The sequence below is a fragment of the Staurois parvus genome, unplaced genomic scaffold (genome assembly GCF_062004578.1).
Source record: "Staurois parvus isolate SC_StPar_1 unplaced genomic scaffold, SC_StPar_1.0 ptg000147l, whole genome shotgun sequence".
NCBI classification, from domain to species: Eukaryota; Metazoa; Chordata; class Amphibia; order Anura; family Ranidae; genus Staurois; species Staurois parvus.
In genome coordinates, this window is record NW_028317943.1 from 14,644,064 (window position 1) to 14,652,500 (window position 8,437).

The 8,437-nt window shown below is 41.6% G+C and overlaps 1 protein-coding gene across 15 annotated transcripts in view; it reads right to left on the bottom strand.

Moving 5' to 3' along the window:
* Positions 1-7,687, bottom strand: part of NAV3 (neuron navigator 3) — an 833,019-nt gene extending 825,332 nt beyond the window's left edge. For 8 of the 15 annotated variants that reach the window (XM_089674067.1, XM_089674066.1, XM_089674061.1 and 5 more), the window contains exon 1: positions 7,355-7,686. The gene's annotated coding sequence lies outside the window, so the exon portion shown is untranslated. Of the gene's footprint in view, positions 1-7,354 lie in introns of all 15 variants that reach the window. The other 7 variants (XM_089674062.1, XM_089674060.1, XM_089674057.1 and 4 more) reach the window with 1 other exon arrangement.
* Positions 7,688-8,437: the final 750 nt, after the last annotated feature.

Genomic DNA, 8,437 nt, shown 5'->3' on the forward strand with positions numbered 1-8,437 from the left:
TTACTTTAACTGACAATTGTGTAGTCATACAACTCTGTACATAAATTAAATGTATGTGCTTTTTTTCCCTACAAATAGAACTTTCTTTCGGTGGTTATTTGATCACCTCTGCGGTTTTTATTTTTTGCGCTATAAACAAAAAAACTACTGACAATTTTGAAAGAAAACCAATATTTTTCACTTTTTGCTATAAAACATGTCCAATAAAAAGATTTTTAAAAATCTAATTTCGTCATAAATTTAGGCCAAAATGTATTCTGCTACAGGTCTTTGCTAAAAAAAAAAATCCCAATACATGTAAATTAATTGGTTTATGTGAACGTTATAGCATTTACCGATGGCAGTATATATACTGGAATTTTTATCTATTTATTTTTTTGTGCTAGTAATGGCAGCGATCAGCAACTTATTGCGGGCATTCTGACATTGGGGGGGGGGGGGGGGGGACTGACTAACTGCCGCTTACATCCCCATTGACACCAATACAGTGATCTGTGCTAATAAAAAGCACTGACACTGTACTAATGACACTGGGCAGAAAAAAGTTTAACTTTTGGGCGATCAAAGGGTTTATGTGTGCTGTGCGCTGTTTAACTACAGAGACATGCTACTTTGTATCTCTCTGATGTGCAGAGAAATACACAGCAGCATGTCCTTGCTGGCAGGAGAGAGACCTGTGTTGTTTACACACAGGTCTCTCCCCTGTCAGTTTAATACGCCGAGGAATCTCGGGCCGGGACCCAGTCATTGATATTCCTAGCCACCAATGGCGCTGCAGGTGGGGCGGCGCCCATACCCGGAAATGCAAAGCACGTATATATACACACGTGATTTTGCACCGCCCTGTAGCAGTACTTCTACTATAGGGCAAGTGGTTAATACAAAAGAAAAAAGGTGACTAGAATACCAGTCAAAAGGGAAGGTGGTTACACAGGACACACATGGTATATAAAATACAACTAAGGTAAATTAAAGCGTTACTAAACCCACAACAGTAAAATCAGTCTGTATATGCAGTAAAGCATGCTTGTTATACTCACTGTGGAACCTAAGGGGTTACTTGTCCAAATTGTGCAAAAAGGCTGTTTGATCCTGTCTTCTGTTATCCTCCCCTTTTACTGTCCCCTCCCCTTCTACTGTACCCTGTCTATCTGTTGATAGTACAGAGCGCCAGGCGTCTGAGGTTATTCAGCCTCATAGGACAGCCAGAAAACTCCTACAAGCTTTACCCAGTGCTCTGCTGAACACTGATAGAAGTCACAAGAGTGATCTGTTTGCTGATGAGAAAAGTTATTTAGCAGGTTATATTTACTAAAATAATTGCACTTCCATGTTCTGTGTACTGTGGGAGACCAGATATATTGAATGCAGGGTCCTGGGTTTAGTAACAATTTAAAGAAATACAAAATATCCTTCTAAATGTCAAATATTGAGTGAAAATATTATTTAAAAAAATAAAATAAATACCCTTCTTCCACCAATAAAAAATACAATGTTGTCTTTCTACGTTTGCAGGAGAGATTGGTCTGTTGAAAAACAACAGACTAAGCCTGGGTTCACACTGATGTGGTGCGGAATTTGTATTGGTTTCTGTGCGAATTCTGCACCTCATCATAATCACACCCCGTTCATACGAACCACTGCAGGTGTGTATTTTAACTTAACGACACCCCGAAATCAGCAGGCAAAATGCAGTGTGATGTGCAGAATAGGATCACATGGGCGTGCTTGCAGTTCCAGTCCACTCTGGTTGCAGAAAAACAAAAACAAAAAAATGTAGAATATGCTGCATTTTTTTCTGCACAGAACTGTACCGGAACATGGTAAAACACATCAAAAACGCACCGGAACGCACATGTCCCTATTTAAATTGAGAGAGGGAAAAAACTAACTGTAATGCATAAAAAATAAAACACGAACGTGTCAAAAATACACCAAAAACACGTCAAAACACGCATGCAGAAAAGCCTCTGGAACGCATCTGGACTGCATTTCTATAGTGTGAACCGCCCCTTAGGCTAGGTTCACACCAATGCATTTTGCATTTGATCTGTTTCTGCAGTGCTTTTTGTGGTGCATTTTTGACGCTTTGTTTTAACTTGTTGCTGGGCAGAATAAAATGCATAAATGCACTGCATGCTTTTCTGCAGCGTGTCTATTGAAATCTATAGAACCAAAAACACAATGTTTTGTGTTTAAAAAAGTCCCTGACCATTTACAAAAAAAGCACCCGGTGAAAATGCACAGGTGTGAACCTCGACTTAAGTCACCTAACCTTTTCACAATAACCTCTTGAACACAGTTTCCCCTTATTTACCAAGTTCGCCATTCACTTGCACTGATCCGGCTTGACTTCTTAGTGAATTAATTCCTTTTTTCCCAATGAAGAGATAAGGGAAATAGATTTCTGGCTGACAACTGCCAATCAGCTGCTCTTTTTTTTTTTAGCCTGCACTTCTAAATGACAGATAAAACTCCAGGTCCTATTTCTAAACTTATGGTCCCCTATCTACAATAGGAGTTGCAGCCTGATAATATCATTCTTGGATCACTTGAACATTTCCAGGGGGTATTTAGGATTTAAGAGATCAACACTTCCCTCCATGCCTATAGGGATAGGAGCAGCCAGTTTTGCAGGTCTGCAATATAATAAGATGATAATCCACCCAGACAGCAATTTATCATGTTGGGCTAGAACATTCCATTTCACTCTAGCCACACTCCCAGAATGTGTACCATGCATCCTACACTTGTGTAAAAATACTGGGCGCATTATTATCATCGTAAATGATAACGCATTTATCAAACAACCAGCATCGCAAGTCTGATGAACTGCTGAAAACCTATTTATAACTGCGTCAGCTTAGCACTCAATGACACTTCAGTGTCTCATTCAAAAATGAAGGCCATTGATAGCTCACAACTGGCCTTCAAAATCAGTCCCAAACAGCTTTTCATTTTTTCACAAGCACTATGCCTGTTTAAATTCACACTAAACTCTGGTTTAAAAAAAAAAAAAAAAAAATGATATTCCAATTATTATACAGTATTTATAAAGTGCCAACAGTTCGCTCAGCGCTGTACATTACAATGGGAGACAGAACATGCAACAGTACAATAACAATACAATGCGATACACGAGGGGTTCGAGGGCCCTGCTCCTTGGAGCTTACAATCTATTCCAATATGTATTCTTAAAGTGTTACTAAACCCACAACAGTAAAATCAGTCTGTATATGCAGTAAAGCATGCTTGTTATACTCACTGGTGGAACCTAAGGGGTTAATTCTCTGCATTGCACCATTTGACCCTGACATCTCTGCTCCTCCTTTTGTTCAAATGTCCACGTCTTATCTCCTGATAAGAGAGACTGAACCGTAGCCATTCTGCACATGCTCAGTGTAGTGTGTATTGCTAGAGAGGGTTTTTTTTTTTCTTGGGAGGGTGCATGTGATCAGCACAGGGCCAATCAGTGCTATCCAGACAGAGGGTCCGGAGTTCTGCACCCTCCTAGAGCAGAAAGAAAACTCCTCCTACAAGCTTTAACCAGTGCTCTGCTGAACACTGATAGAAGTCACAAGACTGCTCTAATTGCTGATGAGAAAAGGTATTTAGCAGTTTATATTTACTAAAATAATTGCATTTCCATGTTCTGTGTATGGTGGGAGACCAGATATAGTGAATGCAGGGTATGGGGTTTAGTAACAATTTAACTTGAAAAGTACCATCTATTGCTCTCAGCCTCCTCTTAAATCTCCTTTTTTTGGTTGCTGTGATCTGACTTCCTGTTTTTGGGGGCCATGTTCATTCTCTATACTGTCACTGTAATGTAGGAATGTAGCCTCCCTCTCTTGCTTGTTCCCAAGATGGACTATAGGATTTGTAGTGTGCATAGAGCTGTGCATTAGACCACAACTAATGTACACTGCTCATTCCAAACAAATAGAAATGAGTGAGAAAAGGAGAGGTTCAGGAGCACACAGAGGAGGTTACAAGGGGCAGAAATACACAGCAAGAAACAAGCTCATGAAAAAATGTGTTATCTTTGAGAATTAGAATGTAATTTAATGAAACTTCACTCTCTCAATCAACACAGACTATTTTGAATCCTTATGCTGCTAGCATTAACAACTAGATAGGAAAGTATATTGCATTTATTTGTTTTTAGGGCCAGTTCACAATACATGCATTTCATTTGCGTTTTTCTGCATCCAAAATGCACAGAAAGTTAGTTATATGGTTGTTAATGTCACAGTTAACATCAGTGCTTGCAGTTCCAGTGCATTCTGGTTGCAGAAAAAAAAAGAATGTGCTGCATTTACACTGGAACACGGTAAAACACATCAAAATGCACTGGAACGCACTAAAAACATACTGGAATGCACATGTCCCTATTTAAACTGAAGAAATAGAGGGGGACATTAACTGGAAGGCATAAAAAATGCACTGGAATGCATAAAAAATGCATCACAAATGCACCGAAACGCATAAAAAAAGTGTCAAAAACATGCATGTAGAAACACCGCTGGACTGCGTTTCTATAGTGTGAACCAGTTAACTTTTATTTTACATTTCTTCAGTTACTTCCTGGTTCATGGCCCAGGCCAAAATGACACCATACGTCTCAGGCGTCTTCAGGAAGGGAGGAGGGGCTTTCTCAGCTAAGTACGCCCTCATGCCTGCATGTCTGAACTAAGGGCAGATGGATTCTAGGAAGTAAATGCCACATGAATTATATGCCCTTACTCAAGATGGCTGCAGCTAGAAATGCTATGGGGATGTTTTTCAAAGTGATTTCTCAACAAAATAAAGCATGGTGGAGACATTAATGGATGGGGGGGGGGTTTGAGTAATAAAAATGAATAAATTAGTGTTTTTGGCTTGCGATGCGCAGATGCAGTGTGGTTCTGCTTTAAGGCTTCCTTGCCAAAACACTCCTCTCTTGAACACACAAGTGAAGGTTTTTTTCTGCTTCTAAACACCAATAGTACGCATGGACACATAGGGGTTGATTGATTTACTAAGTCACACTGCTGCAATTTAAAATCACATGATTTGTGTGCAATTTCAGTGCGATTTCTGAAGACTTTATTGCTACTTGTGAAGATTTTTAACGATTTCTTACCATTTGCAATGCGATTTCCGTTATATTCTATGTATGTGAAATCGCAACAAAACTGCAAAAAAAGTAATGCAAGAACTACTTTAGAAATCGCGCTGCAGCAAATCGGAAATGTTAAGACACTGACATTCACATTCATTAGGTGTGATTTCAATCCCCAAATCGCACCTGAAATCACACCAATGACCGGGCACTAAAACTGGAGAGTGTAAAATCTGGTGCACCTCTGCATGGTAGTCAATTAGCTTCTAACTTCAGCTTGTTCAATTAAGCTCTGCCAATAAGATTAGGTTCCCACCTATGCAGGTTGCATTTGAGCCGTTGCTGCATTGCGTTTTGCGTTGTGTTTTTGACGCTTTTTTTTCATTTTTTAAATTTTTTTGTTGCTAGGCAGATTTAAAGCACAAAACATCAAAAACGCAATGCATGCTTTTCTGGAGCGTTTCCACTGAATAGATTTCAGAACCAAAACCGCAACTTTTTGCATTCAAAAAAGTCCCTGACCCTTTCCAAAAAAATGCACTGGGTGAACTTGCACAGATGTGAACAAGTCACATGGGAAATCATGTTAAAACGGACTGTACTGCATTTCTGCAAAAGCAAAACGCTGAATGAAAACGCTTAGCTGTAAACCTAGGGTACAACCTGGAAGCAGATTGGTTACTATGCACAGCTGCACCAGATTTTGCATTCTCCAGTTTTAGTAAATCAACCCCATAGGCTAACATGGAGGGGAGGTTAGAGACAGAGGAAAAAAAAAAAGCTCAAATGCCTGTAAAAGCTCAAGTGTGCATACGGCTATTGCTTAATTTGGGACAAAGCTCACAATTCCCATATTTAATAGTTTATTTAGGACACATTGAACGCTAACCATGATAAAATTTTAAATAAGGGCCCATTTACACCCATGCATCTGTGATTCAGCTGTGTCATAACGCATTAAGATGCATTATTACATTATTCCAAAAAAAAAAAAAAAAAAAAGGGACAGGTCATTATTTCCAAATCACGCTACAAAACTGTGCAGAGCTGTGAACACCACCAACATCAGGACGACGTGCACACGCGTTGTCATGCGTTGCAACACTACAGCGTGAATGGGCCATAAAGGCCTTACGTTTAAGATATAAAAAAAGGAAAGAAAATACTCTATATACAGTATGTGCTCCTCCTACCCTCTATACCTGTGCTTGGTCCTCATCTCTGAATGGGAGCACAGTAAAAAGGACTGTCTGCCATCAGATAACTGCCTTTATTCACATTGTTACAGTTTTAAAAACAACCTAATAAAAACAGAATCTCTGTAGCAAAATAATAAAACATAAACACAAATAGGATGTGACTGTTTCCTTCATTGGTGCAAAAGGAAGAAAATGTAACAACCCTTTCCTGAAACTGGCATAAAAATACAACTGATGACAAACAGAGCTGCATTAACGGAAGCTTTCAATTGTCATTGGCACTGCCTCTCCTAATTAGAAGCACAGATCTAGCATGACCTGTGTGTATGTGTGATGATTCATTACTAATAACCCTGAGCAGATCAATACCAGAGCTGATGTAGCACTAGGACAGAGTGGACTGTGGGCAGCATGTGCCTAGGAGATGAGGCAGACACCAACATACATATCTTCACATGCTTTGTAATCAGCAGCTAAAGTGCTGGATCCTCCTGGCAGAAGATCCATGACAATGCTAGTCCCCAGCAGTGACATGCAGATCCCTGCACACAGCACACAATGCCCAGGATCACACACCCACCACTTCCACTAACCATCACTGCTAACAGAGCCACAAGCAGGACTTGTAGTCCTCATCTGATTCCACCCTACACAGCCACAAACAGGACTTGTAGTCCTCATCTGATTCCACCCTACACAGCCACAAGCAGGACTTGTAGTCATCTGATTCCATCCTACAGAGCCACAAGCAGGACTTGCAGTCCTCACCTGATTCCACCCTACAGAGCCACAAGCAGGACTTGCAGTCCTCATCTGATTCCACCCTACAGAGCCACAAGCAGAACTTGCAGTCCCCATCTGATTCCATCCTATAGAGCCACAAGCAGGACTTGCAGTCCTCATCTGATTCCACCCTACAGATCCAGCAAGCAGGACTTGTAGTCCTCATCTGATTCCATCCTACAGATCCAGCAAGCCAGCAGCAGATCTACAGAGCAGACATCACAACAAGATCAGCCCATGTGGAGGAGACAAAAGAGGTGTAGTCTACCTGACAGATGCCATCCCAGGTGCTGAGGATAATCCCAGGGTTGGTCAGCCTTTAGCAGGTTCCTATGGCAATGGAATGGCTGTGCCTTGTATATCCCATTCACCTGGTGACAAGGGATGGAGCAGGCAGGCAGGCTGTGTGCCAGTCCCTCTTCCTATGGCTGTGTGCAGCCCCTCCAGGGACTTCTCACCGTGCCAGAGCCTGGAAGGCACCATCCATCCTCACACCAGGCTGGGCTCACAGCTCTGCGGAGGGAGAGTGGCGCTGTGTCTTGGTTTGCAGGCACAATAGCAGCACACACTCTCACACACACACAGGCAGGCTCTGCACACAGGATCATTGAGGATGTGCTCAGCCTGGCCACAGACGACTCACACGCAGGGGAGACTATTAGCATGGGGGGGTTGTACTAATCAATGGGCTTAACTCATTCAAGCCTGCCCTGCTAAAGCTTTACTATTGTCTATAGAGGCTTTGGCAGGATTCATTGCCAGCAAGCATGTCACACTGATTGGTGTGAAAATATGACATGCACCTTAAAGTGCACCACATCTCATTTACATGAGAAAGCTGAACTGCAGGAGATATAAAAGACAGGGCAGGGATGACAGTGGTTAATCAGGGACAGATCTTGCCTATCAGATTTGGGGGTGCAGTAGAAAAAAAATCGGGGCAGAATGTCAACACTATGTGAGTCACTGACAGTTTGTCACACTGATTCAGGACCCTGGAGTAACACCTGACAGGCGGTGCAGAGAACAGGGAATGCTGGAGTATGGATCAGACTGTCATTAGATTAGAATCTGTGACCACTTATATCAGCTATGTCCCCTTACATCAGAAATCCTCATCAGGGTCTCCAATCAGAGTCCTCCCTTACATCAGGTGTTCCCAGCAGAGTTCTCTTTTATATCAGTTGTCCCCATCAGAATGCCTGTTTACATTAACTGCCCCATTAGAGACCCCCTTAAATCTGGCATTCCCAGCAGAATCCTCCCTTATTTCAATTGTTCCCATTAGAATGCTCTCTCACGTCAATTGTTCCCATCAAGGTGCCTCCTTACATTCACTGCCCTTTACATC